The following is a 19,030-nucleotide window of genomic DNA, read 5'->3' as shown; positions in this document are numbered from 1 at the left end:
CTGTATGCAGCTTGATGTGGCAAATGCCATTAAAATGGTCCTGGCATGTTGCGTTCTGCACAACTTTCTGTGGGACAATGAGAGAAGCAATGTTGAACCGAAGCCAAAGTCAGCGAGTACAATTTATAGACTTGCAGTTAACGGCACGTGTCATGACCATACGCAATCAGTTTGCAGAATTTTTTGTATCACCAGATGGAGAGGTGTCATGGCAAAATGATTACGTGTAAATAAAATGTTGACATTTCATTAATGAGCTCTGCTTTCTGTCTTGTAAGATGTATTTTTCTTTTCTTTAAATTCATGTTAGTTCTTTTTATGCCCATTTCTCTTCTATTGTTCCACGAGTCCTTTTCATTCTGTGTGAGGCAAGCATATGCTAGCCCTTTTTGGGCTTAGCATACATTTGCCCCAAGCAGCGTGCAATTGAGTGCTGTTGTGCACCATATAGAACCCAAAAAATAAAAAAATGGGTGTAGTTGCAAGTATGCATATGCCATGTGAAAGAAATAACCTGTTAATATGAACATTTAGTGAAAAAAAAAATTCAACTTGCAAAGGATCGTGGGAAAAAAAATTACAACTTCAAAAAACTCACCACGCCTGTTACTAAATACTTTGGAATGTCTACTTTCCAAAAGGGGGTCATTTGGGGGCTATTTGTACCATCCTGTCTTGTTAGTGTCTCAAGAAATTAGATCAATTTTCAGTGACTGGCACCATAGCTTGTAGACTTTATAACTTTCACAAAGACCAAACATAAATCAATTTTGGTTATTTTTACCAAAGATCTATAGTAGTATAAATTATGGGCAAAATTTATCTTTTTTTTTTTTTTTTTTTTTTTTTTTTTACAAATTTGCTAAATTTTGTAAAAACGAGAACAAAAAAAATTCATCTTTTTTATTTATAGTGCAAAAAATAAGTAACCCAGTGGTGATTAAATACCACCAAAAGAAAGCTCTATTTGTGTGAAGAACAAAAAAAACGCCAAAAATGTCAGCATGACTGAGTAATTGTCACTCAAAATGTGAACACTGAAAGATGAAAATTGGCCTGATTAGGACGGGTATATATGTGCCCAGTGAGTGGGCAAGTGGTTAAACCCACCATCTTCCAACCACAACATTTAGGAAGTACTTCATTCTCCCATATAGGAGACAATTTTGTATAAATAATTTGAGGTTTGTTTTTTTTAACACTCCCACACTTTTCCCATAAGATGGGCGGTAGGATATTTAAAAGAAAACATAGTTTAAATTGGAGTTTACAAGTTACCTGACTTTTTCCTTCTGCTACAGCCAATAGTGGTAATACACGCCAATACTGAAAAGTGAAAAAGAAGAAAGTAGTCAGTACAGGTGATAAATATACATTTCCACCTTGTTTGTACAGTAAATCCAAATCTCTTTTAAAAACACACAAGTTTCTTTAAAATCATTAATATATTTGCCTGTACTGTACATCCTATGTCCACATTTTTTTTAGAAGGTATCAAAAAATTAAGTACGAGGACACTAGAATAAAAAAAGACTGGCTGAGAGTTGTATACATCCCATACGTTAGTGGTGGTCAGCTTGAAAATTACAGAGGCTGCGCTTCCAGACGGCCACACATTTGTAACATATTTTTGGACGTTGAGGAGCATCACATCAAGTACAGGTAGCCCATTCAATAATGGGTTGTACCACACTTCAATGCCTGAACATTTTTGCCAATATACTGCAAAGCACGCTAAACGGAAAAGAGTAATCACTGATGTAAGTATTGGCAATAAAACCCCTCCAACATTGGTGTCAGAGGAAACAATAATAACCTCCCGCATTGGTGTGAATAGATACAATAAAAAATCCCCAGCACTGGTGCCAGTGACAGCAAAAATAATCCCAGCATCAGTATCAATGACCATAAAAATAACCTCAAGCATTTATGCTAATAGACACAATACCAATGCCTAGCAATGGTGTTAGTGGACACCATAATAACTTCTAGCATTGATGTTGGTGGACACAATTATAATCCTGATAATCAGAGGAAACAAAAACACCCATCATTGATGTCAGTCACTGCAATATCAGATTAAACCAGATTCGAGGGACCTGTTTCCGGTGATGAATTCTAGGCATGGGATTCTACAGGCAAGTCAAAAAACAGTCTTAATTGTACATCACAGGATGCACAAGAGTTAATTCCAAAGCTTCTGGGATGTCCAAAAGCAATCCCATAAGGAATGGGCAAGAGCAAACGGCTATCGGGCCCAACCAGTAACAATCTTCTTAACATAAGAGGAGGAAACACTGACAAGGACCTTACCCAGCCACTTGCAGGACTTTATGACCAAGGATGGCATCTGTCAAGACAACCAACACTTCTGGAAGAGGGGGCTTTTATAGGAAAGGGAATCCCACCTTTCAAGTCATACACCTAAAATGCAATGACTTCTACTTTGAAGGTCCAAGGATCCCTGGATCTGGACACAAATCTGTCCAGGTTGTGGTTGAGTCTGGATGCCATTAGAGCTGTCTTTTATCCCCAGGAACACGTGTTGGTCACAAACCTCTGGATAGAGGGGTCACTCTCCAGGATTCAGTCATTGGTGTATTAGGGAGTCCGCTTGCAAATTTCCTATGCCAGAAATGTATATCACGGACAGAAGAGAGCATTGAGTTCCGTCCAAGTCAGGTTGCTCTCCGCTTCCCGAAGATCAGCCCAACGTCTGGTACTGGAAATGGTGATGATGTTGCGCTGTCAACAATTAACAAATCATATACTGTAAAGTAGGTAATGTGCATAAATATGTAAAAAGGTGACTGCGTCAATAGGTACTTCTGTCATATCCATAAATATCAAAGTGACAATAAGTTAACATATATAATATATAAAGTCCCAATGGTGACAGTAAAGTGCAAGGTGATTAAGGTGCTCAAATTCTTCCACATTACAACGGTGAATAAAGGTGATGGTGTTTTTTATAGTGTATATGACAGCTCAGAGCTCACAGGCCTCTCACCTTACTGCTGTAAAGTAATAGCATTGAGTTAAGTAACTCTCATGGGCAAGCCTTAGGTATCAACTTTTCCGTGGGGATCTCTCTGTAATGGATGCTGTCCTTGGGACTGTATATATGGCAATACCTCCTTCTTCTTTACATTTGCTTATAAGCAACGCTCCCTCCCAATAATGTCTGGGAGGACAAGGAGAGGCAGATGTTCCCTTGGCACTGTAAGGGGGCCAGCAACAAATGTGTCCACAGGCAAAGGTGGACGTGGTTACTACACCTTCCTCATCCTCATCCTCTCACGCAAGCAGAAACAAGTGTGCAGTCCCCTGCAGTTGCTAGAGTGGATAAACCTGCCTCCTTTTCCACATCTATTCCTGCCATAGCCCCAACATCAGCCATTGAAGAGTCAGCTGAGTTATTTGACCACAGCGTCAGCCACTTGCTCCTTGATGATGCCCGGCCATTACTGGATTCAGATGTTGGTTCTGAGGTTGAGGATGACAGGAACATGAACTTAGAGAGGGAGGAACACTGGTAGACAAATTGGCATGCATGTTCCCCAAGCCGCAGCGTATTGACAAGTTGTCTCCAGTGGTAATGATGAAGATGGAGGAGATGAAGATGATGATGAGGTCACTGATGCACGCAGAGGAGGAAACTGAAGGTGAGGCAGCACAATCCCAAGGAGGCCGACATCGAGAAAGAGTAGAGATCAGCCACCCTATTCCATCACATTCTGCAGCTGTTATCTCCCGGCCCACTCTTCAAAGCTCAGCTGTCTGGGCCTTTTTCAGCACTTCTGCAGCAGATCGCACTGTTGCTATCTGCAAACTGTGTCTCAGTTACATCAAATGTGGCAAAAACACCAATGCATATCATTGCAATTTTATTTTGCCTTCATCAAGAGCACCTCTATAGGGTTAAGGTGGGAAGGCATCCCCGACACCCAAAGAGTAATTTTTCTGCACCTGTTTGACAGGTGCATAACATTGCAATTCTTTTACAGCAAGGCCAATTCTTGCTTTTATCAAGAGTACCTCTATAGGGTTACAGTGGGAAGGCGCCATCAATTTTTACGCACCTGTTACTTCTATCCAAGTCAAAGTGACACCAGAATGTATCCAAAAAAATCTCCAAGCTTGTTCTCGGTGTACTACATTGTGGCCTCATCATACACACTGTTGCTGAGCAAAATAAAGGCAGCTTGCAGAGAAAATGTCTTTTTTTTTTTTTTTTTTTACTTTATAAATGCAATTATTGCTGCAGCAGATTCTAGACATGGTACAGATCTGCCACTTTACAGGTAGACTAGGGGGACCCCCAGGCACTATATTGGAAGGAATTTTTTCACTTTAAAAATAAAAAATAAAAAAATCACTGCTCATTTAAAAATGACGTTTTCCACAAACTTTTTATTGATACATGTCCCCCAGGGCAGGACCCGGACCCCTATAACCATTGTTTGCCCAATTACTTGCATACAGTGGGGCAAAAAAGTATTTAGTCAGTCACCAATTGTGCAAGTTCTCCCACTTAAAAAGATGAGAAAGGCCTGTAATTGTCATCATAGGTATACCTCAACTATGAAAGGCAAAATGTGGAAACAAATCCAGACAATCACATTGTCTGATTTTTGAAAGAATTTATTTGTAAATTGTGGTGGAAAATAAGTATTTGGTCAAGATCAAAAGTTCATCTCAATACTTTGTTATATATCCTTTGTTGGCAATGACAGAGGTCAAACGTTTTCTGTAAGTCTTCACACACTGTTTCTGGTATGTTGACCCATTCCTCCATGCAGATCTCCTCTAGAGCAGTGATGTTTTGGGGATGTCGCTGGGCAACACGGACTTTCAACTCCCTCCAAAGGTTTTCTACGGGGTTGAGATCTGGAGACTGGCTAGGCCACTCCAGGACCATGAAATGCTTCTTACGAAGCCACTCCTTCGTTGCCCGGGCAGTGTGTTTGGGATCATTGTCTTGCTGAAAGACCCAGCCATGTTTCATCTTCAATGCCCTTGCTGATGGGAGGAGGTTTGCACTCAAAATCTCACAATACATGGCCCCATTCATTCTTTCATGTACACGGATCAGTCGTCCTGTTCCCTTTGCAGAGAAACAGCCCCAAAGCATGATGTTGCCACCCTCATGCTTCACAGTAGGTATGGTGTTCTTTGGATGCAACTTAGCATTCTCTCTCCTCCAAACACGTTTCTACCAAACAGTTCTACTTTGGTTTCATCTGACCATATGACATTCTCCCAATCCTCTTCTGGATCATCCAAATGCTCTCTAGAAAACCTCAGACGGGCCCCGGACATGTACTGGCTTAAGCAGAGGGACACGTCTGGCACTGCAGGATCTGAGTCCCTGGCGGCGTAGTGTGTTACTGATGGTAGCCTTTGTTACATTGGTCCCAGCTCTCTGCAGGTCATTCACTAGATCCCCCCGTGTGGTTCTGGGATTTTTGCTCATCGTTCTTGTGACCATTTTGACCCCACGGGGTGAGATCTTGCGTGGAGCCCCAGATCGAGGGAGATTATCAGTGGTCTTGTATGTCTTCCATTTTCCAATTTTTCTCCCACAGTTGATTTTTTTACACCAAGCTGCTTGCCTATTGCAGATTCAGTCTTCCCAGCCTGGTGCAGGTCTACAATTTTGTTTCTGGTGTCCTTCGACAGCTCTTTGGTCTTCACCATAGTGGAGTATGGAGTGTGACTGTTTGAGGTTGTGGACAGGTGTCTTTTATACTGATAACAAGTTCAAACAGGTGCCATTAATACAGGTAATGAGTGGAGGACAGAGGAGCCTCTTAAAGAAGAAGACACAGGTCTGTGAGAGCCAGAAATCTTGCTTGTTTGTAGGTGACCAAATACTTATTTTCCACCATAATTTGCAAATAAATGCTTTCAAAAATCAGACAATGTGATTGTCTGGATTTGTTTCCACATTTTGTCTCTCATAGCTGAGGTATACCTATGATGACAATTACAGGCCTCTCATCTTTTTAAGTGGGAGAACTTGCACATTTGGTGGCTGACTAAATACTTTTTTGCCCCACTGTATAAGCCTTCAAAATGGGCACTTTTGATTTTTGACGTTTGGGTCCCATTGACTTTAATAGCATTTGTTATTCGGGTACGAACTTTTGCGGTGTTTGGAAGTTCTGGTGCAAACCAAACAGGGGTCTGTTCGGCCTATCCCTACTCCTCATCTGGTTGCTGCGACACACGCTCTGAATCAAATAAGTTATCTTGGTCTCATCAGACCACAGGACATGGTTCCAGTAATCCATGTCCTTAGTCTGCTTGTCTTCAGCAAACTGTTTGTGGGCTTTCTTGTGTGTCATCTTTAGAAATGGCTTCCTTCTGGGATGACAGCCATGCAGACCAATTTGATGCAGTGTGCGGCGTATGGTCTGAGCACTGACAGGCTGACCCTCCACCCTTTCAACCTCTGCAGCAATGCTGGCAGCACTCATGGATATGAAGCTGAGCATGTGTACTCAGCTTCTTTGGTCGACCATGGTGAGGCCTGTTCTGAGTGGAACCTGTCCTAAAACAATGTATGGTCTTGGCCACCGTGCTGCAGCTCAGTTTCAGGGTCTTGGCAATCTTCTTATAGCCTAGGCCAGTGATGGCGAACCTTGGCACTCCAGATGTTTTGGAACTACATTTCCCATGATGCTCATGCACTCTGCAGTACAGTTGAGCATCATGGGAAGTGTAGTTCCAAAACATCTGGGGTGCCAAGGGTCGCCATCACTGGCCTAGGCCATCTTTATGTAGAGCAACAATTCTTTTTTTCAGATCCTCAGAGAGTCCTTTGCCATGAGGTGCCATGTTGAACTTCCAGTGACCAGTATGAGAGAGTGAGAGCGACAACACCAAATTTAACACACCTGCTCCCCATTCACACCTGAGACCGTGTAACACTAACGAGTCACATGACACCAGGGAGGGAGAATAGCTAATGGGGCCCAATTTGGACATTTTCACTTAGGGGCGTATTCACTTGTGTTGCCAGCGGTTTAGACATTAGTGGCTGTGTGTTGAGTTATTTTGAGGGGACAGCAAATTTACAAGCTGTACACTCACTACTTTATACTGTAGCAAAGTGTCATTTCTTCAGTGTTGTCACATTAAAAGATATAATAAAGTATTTACAAAAATGTGAGGGGTGTACTCACTTTGTGAGATACTGTAGGTGCTGAACATCATAACCAATTGCCATAAAAAAAATTTGAACATTGATGTATAAAATCACACACTGTGTGGAGGACTGAGATAGATACCCAAAATAAATAAGATTACTATGAGGAAAATGTGACCTAAAGTGAAATTAGAGGTTATGTGTAACAAATGAATAAATAAATTATGAAGTGGTGATACATATGGGTGTACTATAGTATGTTTCTCATGTGAAATAGGGGTAGTCCAGAGAACAATCTTGAAAGTGAAAAAAAAACAGAAAAACTGTGCTAGACTTATAAGAGAACAGAGGCTGCAACTCAAATGTGGGATACACACAATAAACAGGTAGAATGGAAGAGGTTGCGCCCATAAACTGAGATTAATCTATAGATAACATGATTTAACACAGTCCATAACTTCATTGATATGCACCACAGTGAGTTCACACATGATGAAGAAAGTGCCCGGCACCATATAAATTGCCTGCTTACCAGATAGTAGGCAATATAAAGCGATCGGCTGTAACCCAGCCATGGCCTTGACGGCAGGAACGGCTGCTGGACACACACAGGAGAACACCTGGTAACGGACCTGGTATTAGCAACCGCTTAAGCGTCTCACTGGATCGTGGCCTTAACAAGGATGTACTCCGGGTGGGTTCAATGAAAAGAGAAACTAATCACAGCTTAATAGAGTCTACCAGGTTTAATAAAGTACAAAAAGTATTACACTTACATAAGGGAACAAAACTTTGCATTAAAAACAAGTGCCGGCCAACAACACAGGAGCCCATCCTCCTCACAAACAGCGCGGTGACGTCAGTGCGTGCCCTCCCAGACACGTTTTGTCATAGGTGACGTTTTCAATCTTGAAAGTGAATCGTAAAAATATCCCTAGTGTATGGATATGGATTTAAAGGGATAGTGAGTAAAAATACAAACAAAAATCATTAATAAAAGCAATTTAATTCGAACTCCACATTTAATCCATGGGGTGTAAAAGTAGCCATTAAAAAAGATCCATTTGGATTCTAACTGACTAAGGGTTCTTATTTTATGGCTACCTCGCCAGTGTTTGGTGTAGGGTACTATGCCCCAAAGTTTGAGATAGGAAGGATTACTATTATGAACTTTATTGAAATGCTTAGATATGCTATGTTCATCATATCCATTCTGAATGTTTTGTACATGTTCTTTATGCTGCATTCAAGGGTGTACACTGCTCCTTCTGTGTTACAGCCCACAAAATCTTTAATTTCAAATTTGACTCCTGTACTGGTTGATATACAACTAAATTTATTTTCTTTGGGGCGTTTGGTATGTGTACACGCATAACATCTCTTAAATGGGTAACAGCCTTTACCATAAAGAAGGTAAAGCCCCTTTTAGGGAGGGGATCAATAACCTTTTTAACTACTATATCTTGAATAGTTGGTGCCCTTGTATACACAAATTTGGGTTTTATGTGGTAAAATATTATGTAAATGACGATCGGACTGCAGCATATGCCAATGGCGTTTTTAATTTTTTTCTATTTTCTTATATTGTATATTATAATCCAAGATGATAGGTACTTGATCTTAGTATTGATCCATTGCAGGGATCCTCACATTACAGTCCTCTAGCTGTTACGGAACTACACATCCCATGAGGCATTGTAAAACATTGACATTCACAGACATGACTAGGCATGATGGGAATTGTAGTTTCTGAACAACTGGAGGGCCGTAGTTTGAAGACCCCTGATCTAGCGACTTATTCTTCTTGACTAATGCCATTCTATCCAGTGATGCCACTTCTGTTATTTTTTCTTATATGAAGGTTTTTTCATATCCCTTGTCGATGAACCTATATCCCATTTTGTTGGCCTGTTCCGTATAATCACCAATTCTAGTACAATTGCGTCTAAGACGCATAAGTTGGCCTTAGGTATGTTATAAAGCCAAGTGGCTTTGATAAAGTTCATAATAGAGATCCCTCCCATCTCAAATTTTGGGGCATAGTACCCTACACCAAACACGGGCGAGGTAGCCATAAAATAGGAAGTCTAATGCCCCGTACACATGGTCGGATTTTCCGACGGAAAATGTGTGATAGGAACTTGTTGTTGGAAATTCCGACCGTGTGTAGGCTCCATCACACATTTTACATCAGATTTTCCAACACACAAAGTCTGAGAGCAGGCTATAAAATTTTCCGACAACAAAATCCGTTGTCGGAATTTCCGATCGTGTGTACACAAATCCGACGCACAAAGTGCCACGCATGCTCAGAATAAATAAAGAGATGAAAGCTATTGGCTACTGCCCCGTTTAGAGTCCCGACGTACGTGTTTTACGTCACCGCGTTCAGAACGATCGGATTTTCCGACAACTTTGTGTGACCGTGTGTATGCAAGACAAGTTTGAGCCAACATCCGTCTGAAAAAATCCTAGGATTTTGTTGTCGGAATGTCCGATCAATGTCCGACCGTGTGTACGGGGCATTAGTCAATTAGAATCCAAATGGATCTTTTTAATGGATACGCTTACAACCCATGGATTAAATGTGAATTTTGACTTAAATTGCTTTATTAATGATTTTAGATTGTATTTTGACCCACTATCCATATTCGTCCACTAGAGATAATTTTACGATTCACTTTCAAGATTGTTCTCTGGACTACCCCCATTTCACATGAGAAACATACTATAGTACACCCAGATGTATCACCACTTCATATTTTTTCATTCATTTGTTACAGTTCACCTCTAAATCCACTTTAGGTTTACGCGATTTTTTCACATTTTCCTCATACTAATCTTATTTTGGGTATCTATCTCGGTCCTCTACACAGTGTGTGGTTTATACATCAATGTTCACATTTTTTTATGGCAATTGGTTATGATGTTCAGCACCTACATCAGTTCCGGTATCTCTGTGCTCATTTTAAAATGTATTTTAAATGAGGGGGCATGGCCAAGATGGCGATGTGAGCGGCGGCTTTTTTAGAGAGCTCCGCTCATCCGAACCCTAAATCTGGATCCATCGACCCTAATCTCCCTCAAACTTCACCCCAGCTGATCAGGGGGGACCCGGGCACTCCCTGGCAAGTGAAGAGCGAGCAGAATTTTTGATCCCGGGCCGTGATCGGCGCCGCTGCGCGCTCCCGCTCGACTAGGCCGAAGCCGCGGCCTTTCCTGACGGCCCGCACGGTGGGCCGGGAGTCCCCTGGCGCGATCGCCCTTCCTGCTGCAGATAACCGGCTGCCGTTGATTGTGGATAGGGGCAGGTGAGCTGACCCTGGACTCTAAATAGGCCGTGCTCTGGGCCTGATCTCTCCTTTCCCCCCACGTGTAACTAGGCCGCAATCGCAGCCCTCCCATAAGGCCCGGATTCGTCGGACTGATTGGGGGAGATCCTGATCCTGGTGGTCTGGAGGCAGAGGCCCTGAGAAGGTCGGGGACATTTGCCTGTGCAGGGGAACTATTTCTGGGGCACCTTCACCCCCTGTCCTCTCGATTGTGGGAGAAGCCGGCTGGGCTGAATGTTCTGATAAGCCTGTGGAGGCCTGAAGTGGACAGCTTCTACATCATATCACTGCAGGTGAGAGGAAAGACCGTTAAAGGGACACGCACTGCACCATACCTACTGCTTGACTACCCCTGACCCTACAGACAGGCTCTCACAGTGAATTGCTGACTACTGCCCGGCTTGAGCCCCCCTAACACCTGAATGAGATGCAGGAACTCCATCGCCAAATATAGTAAAGGGGGTAAGAGGTTGACTTTTCCACCACAGTTGGACTCCCCTCAGACGCCTGCCTGCCCCTCTCTGGAGGACCTTATTACGCGCAGTGCCCACAGAGCCTCGCAGACGACCACTATGGAGTCGGACGACTCTCGGCCCCCCTGGCTGGCGGACATCATGGCGGCCATCGCCACTTGCCAATCCACGTTAACAACAAAAATTGAAGCTGTCCAGCTGGATATGGGTTTAATCCGCCAAGATATAGATAAAATCAGATCGCGAGTCACTGAGACGGAGCAAAGACTGAGTACCACCGAAGACGCCATTGCGGAACATGGGGTATCACTCCGTACGCTTCAAACCAAAGTAAAGGCCCTTGAATACAGAGCCAAAGATGCAGAGAACAGGAATAGGCGTAATAATCTTCGCATTGTTGGCTTACCAGAGGGGGCGGAGGGGAATAATCCTACTTCCTTCATAGAGGGTCTGTTGCGTGACCTGCTACCTGAGGCCCGCTGGTCACCTTATTACACGGTGGAGAGGGCGCACCACATCCCGCCTAAGCCGGGGCCTCCTGGATCCCCTCCCCGCACCTTCATTCTCCGTCTCCTCAACTTCAGAGACAGAGACGAAGTTCTCCGCGCTTCTAGAAATGTCGGGGACCTCAGATTCCAGAACACTAAGCTAATGATCTTCCCGGACTACTCGGTAGAGACCCAGAAACTCAGGAAATCTTTTGACCAAGTTAAAGCGGCTTTGAGATCACGCAGCATTCGCTACAGTGTACTCTTCCCTGCTCGCCTCAGAGTCCAGGACGGCGAGACAACTCGTTTCTTTACTACACCGAGAGAGGCCTCTGCCTGGCTGGACTCCCTACCACAGATTCGATGAGGGTCTACCTGGTATGTGTTGTATAACCCTTTTTACGGTTTACCCACCATAACCTGGGCCCAGGTCTGGGTTGCCGCATGAACTTCCACATTGATGATTTAGTTTTGTTGCATAGGTTATGCCCAGTTCAATCCATGCTGTGTGCGGATTTGGGGGGGATGCTCACTATCCCTACCAGGGAAACTTTAAGTTAATGCCCCTGCCAAAGAACTTGGTCAGGAGACCGTTAAGATATGCAGTTCCTGTACACTTGCTGGTTCCATTGAGGACTGTTGGAGTTTTTTGTTTTCTATATCCTCTTAAAGATGGATCAACTTTACTGTGAGGTCGCATTATTGGTTAATCCCCTTCGTCTAACATTCTAGGCCCTCACAGCCTGCTGTATCACAAGCGGAGATCTCGTGTGTGGAAAGCCGCTTGAACTGCTGCTTCCTCCCCCCGTGTGAAGCCTCGGGGGGGGGGGGCTCACCTCTTCCACGGACCCCCTGTTGCAGCTGGCGAGCTGAATAAGTTTGGGATTGAAACCCGCCCCAGTTTTGGAGGGTTGGGTGGGGTGGGGGGTAGGGAAAGTTCCCCTAATGGGGCAAGTTTTATCTACTCTAGATATTGGTATCCTCTTCTTATATTTTTTAGTTTGGTTTTGTTCATGTTTTACAATTGTACCAAAATACTTGACTTATCAGCATTGCACTGTTTCCAGATGTGTCCGTTTTCCCGGGGTCCAGTTCAGGAGCCGTGACCAGCATTACTCCTATCACTCTTATTATTCTTGGTAGACATGTCCTCCCTTAACATCATCTCCTGGAACACCAGGGGACTGAACTCCCCGGTCAAGCGTTCCCTGGTGTTCCAATTCATTAAAACTTATAACCTGCATATATGTGTGCTCCAAGAGACACACCTAACAGGACGTAGGGTTCTGGCCCTAAAAAAAAACATGGGTGGGCCACCATTACCACTCTACGCAGTCCACTTTCTCTAGGGGTGTTACTATTCTGGTATTGAAATCACTTCCTTTTCGGCTTCTGAACTTGGCCCTGGACCCTGACGGTAGGTATGTTATTGTTCATGCTAAAATATATTCTCTAACATGGACTATTGTGGGCTTGTATTTGCCTCCTCCGGCTTCCTTGCTGGTGCTCAATCAGATCACCAGCAAGATGGCCGAATTTGCATCTGACAAAAATGTTATATTGGGCGATTTTAATCTGGTCCCTGACCCGGACTTTGACAGGCTAATTCCTGCGGGACATCATTGCCCTGGGTTGGCTGAGTGGGCGGATACCTATGGCCTGACGGATGTCTGGAGGTGGGGTCACCCCCAGACCAGGGCATACACATGTCACTCGGCCTCCCACAGAACGTTTTCCCATATAGACTTGGTCTTTGCAGGGAGCCCGGTCCTCCCGCGGGTCACTGAAATACAAATACTCCCTATGGGAATCTCCGACCATGCACCCTTGTTGCTGTCCTTGGACCTTTCCCTGGGCACAGTAGAAAGGATATGGAGGCTCTCCAGATTTTGGATTTCAGACACTGCAGTAGACTCCCAGTAGACGCTAGTGTGGGATGCCTTCAAGGCCTCAGCGAGGGGACATTACCAGACCATCATTGCCGGAGTCCGTCGAGAGCGTAGGGCGGACTTGGTTAGGGCGGAGAGGGGGGCTGGTAGTGCAGAGGCTCTCTTTGTTCGTACTCGAGACCCTGTGCACTATTCGCATCTACAGCTTCTGACGAAGGAGGTGGTTCGTCTCCGTACCGCTCACCTCAATGCATAGAGTGCATTGAGGCGAAAAACTGCAGGGGTTTACAACCCCTTTAACCACTTCAAGAATGGACCGTTTCACCCCCTTCCTGTCCAGGCCACTTTTCAGATTTCAGCGCTGTCATACTTTCAATGACTCATAAAACACTGTGCCCAAATGAATTTAATATTTTTTCAGACAGATAGAGCCAGGTGGATATTAAAAAAAAAAAAAAGTTTTGATTTTTAATCAAATATATTTTAATAAAATTCTTTTGGAGTAAAAATCTAAAGATAGTTTTCTATTTAAGATACATTAATAATCTAGTTTATTCAAAATAAAATGGAGCTTGGTGATGTAGCATGAGGCTGTATATTCTGCAATATTTACATTTTTGGTAAACTCATTTTATGAACCCAAGCTCTGCAAGCGGAGATAACGGGCACTGGCAAGGTTCTTATTTTAACAAATAAAATAATTTGAGTAGTTCTCAAACTATGTGTGATTAAACTAAATTTGGTTCTGATATCTCTGTTTTACTAACCCGACAGCTTATTTTAAATAAGGAAACCTTCATTTTGTCTGCAAATATTAACCACTTGCCGCCTGCCATATAGCAAAATGACGTTGGCAAAGTGGTTGCGATATCCTGACCTGATGTCATATGACGTGGTCAGGATAACAAGCTCGCAGGGATAGTTGTTGCAGCGTGTCAGTCTCCGATCTAGGTAAAGAGTCTGACGGAGACTCTTTACCACGTGATCAGCTGTGTCCAATCACAGCTGATCACGATGTAAACATGAAGAGCCATTTATCAGCTTTTCCTCACTCGCGTCTGACAGACACGAGTAGAGGAGAGCCGATCGGCTCCTCCTCTGACAGGAGGGGTCTGCGCTGTTTATCAGTGCCCATCATCCGTGCCACCTTATCAGTGCCCAGTGGAGCAGCCTCATCAGTGAAGGAGAAAACTTACTTATTTACAAAAGTTTATAACAGAAACGAAGAAAAGCTATTTTTTTTTTCAAAATTTTCAGTCTTTTATTTGTTTATCAAAAAATAAAAACCACAGAGGTGATCAAGTACCACCAAAAGAAAGCTCTATTTGTGGGAAGAGAATGATAAAAATGTTGTTTGGGTACAGCATAGCATGACCGCGCAATTGTCATTTAAACAGTGACAGCGCTGAAAGCTGAAAACTGGCTTGGGCAGGAAGGGGGTGTAAGTGCCCAGTATTGAAGCGGTAAAAGATTAAAACTAACAGCAAGAAAGGCCTTACATTTACCCACTTCCATACCCATTCTGGCACTCCTCTCCTTCATGTAAAAATCATCATTTTTTTGCTAGAAAATTTACTCAGAATCCCCAAACATATGTTTTTTTTTTTTTTTTTTTATCAGACACCCTAGGGAATAAAATGGCAGTTGCAACTTTTTATGTCACACAGTATTTGAGCAACAATTTCTCAAACGCGTTTTTATAAAAAAAAACAAAGCAGTAAAGTTAGCCCAATTTTTTCAAATATTGTGAAAGATGATGTTACGCCGAGTAAATAGATACCCAACATGTCACGCTTTACAATTGCGCCAAACTTTGGTACTTAAAAATCTCCATAGGCAACGCTTTAAATTAGTTAGGGGATGTCTAGTGCTAGAATTGGTGCTCTTGCTCTAATGCACGTAGCGATACCTCACGTGTTTGGTTTGAACAGCGTTTACATATGCGGGCGCTTCTGTGTGCGAGCACACGGGGGGGGACAGGGGCACTTTAAAAAAATTTATATATTTTTATGTTTATTTTACTTCAATTTTTTATACTTTCTCTTTAAAAAAAAATGTTTTGATCACTTTTATTCCTATTACAAGGGATGTAAACATCCCTTGTAATAGGAATGATGCGTGACAGGTCCTTTTTATGGAGAGATGTGGAGTCTATAATACCCAACGTCTCTCCTCCAGGCTGGAAAGCATCAGATCAAAAAAAAAAGTGAACAATCCGATGCTTTTCAGCCGAGATTTTGGCTTTGTTTACATCCGCGGAATAATGTCGCACCCGGGCCTCCGACGGTCAGAGAGATGACTGGGGACCACCTGATCACCGGCAATCTCTATGCTCTTCATCCGGCGGCGGATTCTTTCTCCGGGTCCCCGATCGCACGGGAGAGCCCGGAGAAGCACCGGATGACAGGGGGGGGTGGGGGGGGTTTGTCCCCTCTCGCCACCTATAGGAATGATCAAACAGCTGCAGGTATCATTCAGATATCCCCACCGAAAGTCAATCACGTCATATGACGTCCTTGGGCTGGAAGTGGTTAAAGAGCCTGTCATTTCAGATCCATCATGGCAGCGCCTGTGAGCGGGCATCCACTCACCTGCTGTCACCACGTCCCTGACCTTGTTGTGTCACTGCCGCATTACCAGCTGCCCCAATTAAGGTGAATGGGACTGTTGGTGAGTCAACAGCGGGCCTGAGGAGGAGCTGCTGTGGGACAGATGACAGTTGCTCTTTAAATCATAATTTTTAAAGTGGAGTTCCACTCAAAGGTGGAGCTTCTGCTTATCAGTCTCCTTCCCCCTCCAATGCCACATTTGGCAACTTTTGGGGGGGGGGCCAGGTACCGGCTTTTGACAGGTATCGTTCCCCACTTCCGGAGACAGAACTGCGGCAGTCTCTCGGAAGTTTGCCCCCCCCTCCTTCTTCCTCCACCGCCGGGCCAATTAAAAAGCGCAGTGTGCTTCGTACATGGGAACCTGCCAGGAATGGCAGCGGCTGCTCCCGACTGCCCGATCCAAAGATCGGCTGGGGTGCCGACATTGCGGGCTTCCTGGACAGATAAGTGTCCATCTATTAAAAGTCAGCAGCTGTATTGAAGATGGGGGTGGGGGGTTTTAAATTGAGTTTATTTTAATCAAGCCTTTTTACTAGTGATTTAAATCAAATCCACCCTGGATAGCGCCTTCTTTTGGTGGTATTTAACCACCCCTGGATTTTTATTTTATAAATTAAAAAAAAGACCAAAAATTTGAGAATGTTTTTCTTAGTTTCTTTGCAAATAATTTTTTCCTAAATTTAGGCCAAAATGTACTGTATACTGATACATTTCTTTGGTATAAACAACCAAAATCAGTGTATATTATTTAGTCTGTGTGAATGTTACAGAGTCTACAAACTGTGATATGAATATTCGAAAATGGATCTATCCTGATGTACTGACTGCCTATCCCATTTCTTGAGACCCTAAAATGCTAGGACAGAACAAATACCCCCCCGAATGACCCCTTTTTGGAAAGCAGACAGTCCAATTTATTTAGTAAGAGACATCGCGAGTTTAACCGCTAGCCGACCAGCCGCCGCAGTTATACTGCAGGAGGTTGGCACGGCTACGCAAATCGCCATAGCTATACGTCACTCCTTTAGGAACACCAATCGGTCTCCTCCCCCAGTCAGTCCCATCCCCCCTACAGTTAGAACACACCTAGGGAACACAGTTAACCCCTTGATCACCCCCTAGTGTTAACCCCTTCCCTGTCAGTGACATTTATACAGTAATCTGTGGCTATTTTTAGTTCTGTATAAATGTCAGTGGTCCCAAAATAGTGTCAAAAGTGTACTATCTGTCCGCCGCAATCCTGATTATTTAAAAAAAAAAAAAAAAAACGCAGATCGCTGCCATTACTAGTAAAAAAAAAAAATTTTATATATATATATATATATATATATATATATATATATATATATATATATATATATATATATATATATATAAAAATGACAAATCTATCCTCTATTTTGTAGACACTATAACTTTTGTGCAAACCAATCAATATGCGCTTATTGGGATTTTTTTACCAAAAATATGTAAAAGAATATATATCGGCCTAAACTGAAAAAGAAATCTGTTTATTTTTTTGGGGGGATATTTATTATAGCGAAAAGTACAAAATATTGCGTTTTTTTCTAAACTGTCACTCTTTCTTTGTTTATAGCGCAAAAAAAAAAAAAACGCAGAGGTGATCAAATACCACCAAAAGAAGCTCTGTGGGGAAAAAAATTCATAAATTTTGTTTGGGTATCGCAAAAAACAGCCTGGTCGGGAAAGGGGAAAATCCTTCAGGGCTGAAGTAGTTCATTTGTAATTGTCACCATTTTTGGGAAAATTAAGCAAATACATTTTTTCCCCACAAATGTATTTCTCACAACAGCAAAGGCATACTTACAAACACACCCTGCTACACCTCCAGAGCATGGGGATATGACATGTTTGAGACTTTTTCACAGTCTAGAGGGGCCCAAATTTCAAGGATCACCCTTGGGCTTTCAATGAGCATAAAATTACACATCTAAAGTCCTGATTACCTAAGATATTTCTTGAGTCCCTGAAGTGTCAGGACAGGAGGAAAAAAAAAAAAGTTCCTGTATTTGCAGGAGCGCAGCTGTCCACAGGCAAAGGCTGGGACTTACAAAAACATAAAGAAACCGCGCTGGGTTTCAGCGCGGTTTCTTTATGTTTTTGTTTGTCTATTTTGTGTATGCTTCACAATTAGAACTGCAGCTTATCCATTCTTTCATGCTTGTGAAGCACGGTAATTTTTAATTTTTGGTTTAAAGGCTGGGACTTGTGTCTCACAGGAACATAGTCAGACATGCAGATGGTCAGCTCAGGTGGCAGGAAGAGACATGGTTAGCAAACAGGCAAAGGATTTGGTCCAGGCAGGACACAGAAATGGACCAGGTCATAAGGCCAGGATCAGTACAGTCAGAAGGCAGAGGCAAGACTGCACTGGCGAAGTGGTGAGCAGGGACAATGTTGCTGACACCACTGATTTGGCAACACTGGGACTTGTGTAGTGGCGATCAGGAAGAGTGGCTTACAAGGGCCTGTGGACAATGGAATTGGTGTGGCAACCTTGCTGGCTAACACTGGTCCGGTGACACGGGAACTAGCGTGGTGGTGATAAGAAACATTGTTGCTGGCAAACACTGGCCAGCTGCGTCAGTGATGAGGAAAATTGTTTGGTCTGGCGACACAAACTGTTGTGGTGTTGATTGGAGATACTGTGACTGGTCGCAGCACTATTAGAGCTCGTTCACACGTGAGGTTGGGGGTAGAGATGTAAAATTTACGGAAATTTTAAAGCCATGAGACAAACGGTTTGTGTTTTTCCTCCCAAAAAATGTTTTTTTAATTTTTGGAGAAATTGAAAAAAAATAAAATTTGTGTGAAATAGTTTTACAAACTGAATGTACTTTTGTTACATGTGAACGTGAAATGCAGTGTATATAAAAGTATTCTTCTTTAAAAAAAAAAAAAAAAGTATAGTTTATTCAGTAAACAAACTAAACTTGCTTTTTAAAATTGTATTTATTACAAATTGAATACCAAGGACTGAATATGTTAAGAACATTTCAGCTATACATGAGAACAGGTAAACACCCTCTTTCCCTCATTATAAATGTAACGGCTTCCTGCCCAAA

The 19,030-nt window shown here is 43.0% G+C and overlaps 1 protein-coding gene across 7 annotated transcripts in view; it reads right to left on the bottom strand.

Annotated features, from left to right (window-relative positions):
* GNG7 (G protein subunit gamma 7) overlaps positions 1-19,030 on the bottom strand; it is a 340,259-nt gene that overhangs the window by 134,844 nt on the left and 186,385 nt on the right. For 6 of the 7 annotated variants that reach the window (XM_073595744.1, XM_073595759.1, XM_073595716.1 and 3 more), the window contains one exon: positions 1,279-1,326. The gene's annotated coding sequence lies outside the window, so the exon portion shown is untranslated. Of the gene's footprint in view, positions 1-1,278; positions 1,327-2,557; positions 2,746-19,030 lie in introns of all 7 variants that reach the window. The other variant, XM_073595726.1, reaches the window with a different exon arrangement.

This window comes from Aquarana catesbeiana, linkage group LG01 (assembly GCF_042186555.1).
Source record: "Aquarana catesbeiana isolate 2022-GZ linkage group LG01, ASM4218655v1, whole genome shotgun sequence".
NCBI classification, from domain to species: Eukaryota; Metazoa; Chordata; class Amphibia; order Anura; family Ranidae; genus Aquarana; species Aquarana catesbeiana.
Note: the sequence above shows the minus strand (reverse complement) of the source record. Positions and strands in the feature narration are given on the sequence as shown.